The sequence below is a fragment of the Cetorhinus maximus genome, unplaced genomic scaffold (genome assembly GCF_964194155.1).
Source record: "Cetorhinus maximus unplaced genomic scaffold, sCetMax3.hap1.1 HAP1_SCAFFOLD_731, whole genome shotgun sequence".
NCBI lineage: Eukaryota > Metazoa > Chordata > Chondrichthyes > Lamniformes > Cetorhinidae > Cetorhinus > Cetorhinus maximus.
Window position 1 is genome coordinate 90,869 of NW_027596673.1, and position 4,327 is coordinate 95,195.

Below are 4,327 nucleotides of genomic sequence, written 5' to 3' on the forward strand. Positions count from 1 at the left end.
CGTCAGGGACAGAGCCGGAAGTGGAGATGAATTCTGAACTGGGGACGGAGTCAGAAGTGAGGACGGAGTCAGATATGTGGACGGAGTCGGGGCCGGAGTTGTGAATGGGGACGCAATCGGGAGTAGAGATGAATTTAGAACTAGGGAGGGAGTCAGATGTGGGGATGGAGTTGGAAATGGGGACCCAGTCCGGGATGGAGTTGGGAGTAGTGCGGAGCCGAGGATGGGGATAGAGTCAGGGACGGACGCAGACTTGAGGACAAAGTCAGAAATGGGGATGGAGTCAGATTAGGGTTGCAGATGAGCACAAAGCTGGAAATGGTAATGGATTTGGTAATGGGGACCGAGTCAGAAATGGAGATGGAGTTGGAAATAGAGACAATCAGAAATGGAGACGCAGTCAGAATTGGAGACTGTGTTGGAAATGGAGACAGAATTGGAAATGGGGGCGGAGACGGGAATGGGTATGGAGTTGGAAATCGGGCAGAGTCAAGGCTAGAAACTGACTCAGCGACAGACGCAGACTTGAGGACAGAATTGGAAATGGGGACAGAGTCAGGGATGGATTTGGAAATGAGGATGGAGTCACAATTGAGGACAGAGTTGGAAAGGGAGCGGAGCCGGGGATGGGGATCAATTCAGGGACGAAGTCAGACTTGAGGACAGAGTGAGAAATCCGGATGGAGTCAGGGATGGAGTTGGAAATGAGGATGGAGTGGGGGATGGAGTCACAAATGAGAACAGAGTTGGAAAGGGGGCGGAGCCAAGGATGGGGATCGATTCAGGGACGAAGTCAGACTTGAAGACAGAGTGAAAAATGGGGACGACGTCAGGGATGGAGTTGGTAATGAGGACGGAGTATGGGACGGAGTCAGAAATGGCGAATGAGTTGGAAACTGGGAGGTGTTGGAAATGGGGTTTGAGTCAGAAATGGAGACGGAGTCAGAAATGGCAACCGAGTCGGAAATACGGACAGTGTCGGAAATGGAGACGGAGTCAGAAATGGAGACGGAGTCAGAAAAGGCGACCGAGTCGGAAGTACGGACAGTGTCAGAAATGGAGACGGAGTCAGTAATGGAGACGTAGTCAGAAATGAGGACTGTGTTGGAAATGGAGACGGAGTCAGAAATGGAGACAGGGTCAGAAATGGAGACAGAGTCAGAAATGGAGACAGTCAGAAATGGAGAGAGAGTCAGAAATGGCGACCGTGTCGGAAACACGGACAATGTCGGAAATGAGGATGGAGTCAGAAATGTGTTGGAATCAGAAATGGGGATGGGGTGAATGCCGGAGTTTTGATTGGGGCCGAAGTTGGAAATGGGGACAGAGTCAGAAGTGGGACCAGACTCGTAAACGGAATCATAAATGGGGCTGGAATCGGAAATGGGGACGAAGTTGGAAATGGGTCAGAGTCGGCAATGGGGACGGAGTCGGAAATGGAGACGGTGCCGGAAATGGAGATGGAGTCGGAAGTGTGGCCAGAGTCAGAAATGGGTATGGAGTCGGGAATGGAGGTGGTGTTGGTGATGTAGTTGGAAATGGCGATGGAGTCAGAGATGGAGCGGAGCATGGGACAGAGTGGGAAATTGGGAGGAAGTTGGAAAAGGCGATGGGGTTGGGGATGGGGATCGGGTTTCGGACAGAGTCAGGAATGGGGTTGGAGTCGGGAGAGGATTGGAAATGGAGGCTGAGTCGGAAATGCGTTCAGAGTCGGAAACATGGATGGAGTTCGAAATGGGAACGGAGTCGGAAACAGGTTGGAGTCATAAATGGGGCTGGAGTTATAAACGGGGACGGAGTCAGAAATGGGGACAGAGACGGAAATGGAGACTGTGTTGGATATGGAGACAGAGTCAGAAATGGAGATGGAGTCGGAGTTGGAAATAGAGACAGATTCAGAAATGGAAACTGTCAGTAATGTAGACTGTGTCAGAAATGGAGACTGTGTCAGTAATGGAGACTGTGTCAGAAATGGAGACTGTGTCAGTAATGGAGACGGTGTCAGAAATGGAGACAAGAGTCAGAAATGGGTACAGAGTCGGGGCAGAGTTGTGAATGGGGACGGGGTTGGAAATGGAGACGAGTTCAGAACTGGGAATGGAGTCAGAAGTGCAGACGGAGTCGGAAATCGGGACTGTGACGGGAATGGGGATGGAGTTGAAATTAGGGCAGAGCCAAGGATGGAGATGGATTCAGTGACGGACTCAGACTAGAGGACAGAATCAGAAAGGGGGACTGAGTCAGGGAGGAGATAGCAATAGGGTGGAACTGAGGAGGGGGATGGAATCAGGGACGGACTCAGACTTGAGGACAGAGTCAGGGATGGAGTTGGAAATGGGAGTGGAGTTGGAAATGTGGACCGAGTCAGAAATGAAGACGGAGTCAGAAATGGAGATGGAGTTGGAATTAGTGCGGAGCCGAGGATGGGGATTGAGTCAGGGACGGATTCAGACTTGAAGATGGAGTCAGAAATGTGGATGCAGTCAGGCAGAGAGTGGGAAATGGAGACGGGTCGGGGATCGAGTCACAAATGAGGACGGAGTTGGAAATAGGGGTGGAGTTGGAAATGTGGACGGAATCGGAAATGGGGACGGAGTCGGAAATGGGGACCAAGTTGGAAATGGGGACGCGTCAGGGACAGAGCCGGAAGTGGAGATGAATTCAGAACTGGGGATGGAGTCAGAAGTGAGGACGGAGTCAGAAATGTGGACGGAGTCGGGGCTGGAGTTGTGAATGGGGACGTAATCGGGAGTAGAGATGAATTTAGAAGTAGGGAGGGAGTCAGATGTGGGGATGGAGTTGGAAATGGGGACCCAGTCCGGGATGGAGTTGGGAGTAGTGCGGAGCCGAGGATGGGGATAGAGTCAGGGACGGACGCAGACTTGAGGACAAAGTCAGAAATGGGGATGGAGTCATATTAGGGTTGCAAATGAGGACAGAGCTGGAAATGGTAGTGCATTAGGTAATGGGGACCGAGTCAGAAATGGAGATGGAGTTGGAAATAGAGACAATCAGAAATGGAGACTGTGTTGGAAATGGAGACAGAGTTGGAAATGTGGGCGGAGTCGGGAATGGGAATGGAGTTGGAAATCGGGCAGAGCCAAGGATAGAAACTGACTCGGCAACGGACGCAGACTTGAGGACAGAATCGGAAATGGGGACAGAGTCAGGGATGGAGTTGGAAATGAGGATGGAGTCACAAATGAGGACAGAGTTGGAAAGGGGGCGGAGCCGGGGATGGGGATCGACTCCGTGACGAAATCAGACTTGAGGACAGAGTGAGAAATGGGGACGGAGTCAGGGATGGAGTTGGAAATGAGGATGGAGTCGGGGATGGAGTCACAAATGAGGACAGAGTTGGAAAGGGGGCGGAGCCGGGGATGGGGATCGATTCAGGGACGAAGTCAGACTTGAAGACAGAGTGAAAAATGGGGATGACGTCAGGGATGGAGTTGGCAATGAGGACGGAGTTTGGGACGGAGTCAGAAATGGCGAATGAGTTGGAAACTGGGAGGTGTCGGAAATGGGGTTTGAGTCAGAAATGGTGACGGAGTCAGAAATGGAGATTGTGTCGGAAATGGAGACGGAGTCAGAAATGGAGACGGAGTCAGAAATGGCAACCGAGTCGGAAATACGGACAGTGTCGAAAATGGAGACGGAGTCAGAAATGGAGACGGAGTCAGAAATGGCGACCGAGTCGGAAATACGGACAGTGTCAGAAATGGGGACGGAGTCAGTAATGGAGACGGAGTCAGAAATGAGGACTGTGTCGGAAATGGAGACGGAGTCAGAAATGGAGACAGAGTCAGAAATGGAGACGGAGTCAGAAATGGAGACAGTCAGAAATGGAGAGAGAGTCAGAAATGGCGACCGTGTCGGAAACACGGACAATGTCGGAAATGAGGATGGAGTCAGAAATGTGTTGGAATCAGAAATGGGGATGGGGTCAATGCCGGAGTCTTGATTGGGGCCGAAGTTGGAAATGGGGACAGAGTCAGAAGTGGGACCAGATTCGTAAAGGGAATCATAAATGGGGCTGGAATCGGAAATGGGGACGATGTTGGAAATAGGTCAGAGTCGGCAATGGGGACGGAGTCGGAAATGGAGACGGTGCCGGAAATGGAGATGGAGTCGGAAGTGTGGCCAGAGTCAGAAATGGGTATGGAGTCGGGAATGGAGGTGGTGTTGGTGATGTAGTCGGAAATGGCGATGGAGTCAGAGATGGAGCGGAGCATGGGACAGATTGGGAAATTGGGAGGAAGTTGGAAAAGGCGATGGGGTTGGGGATGGGGATCGGGTTTCGGACAGAGTCAGGAATGGGGTTGGA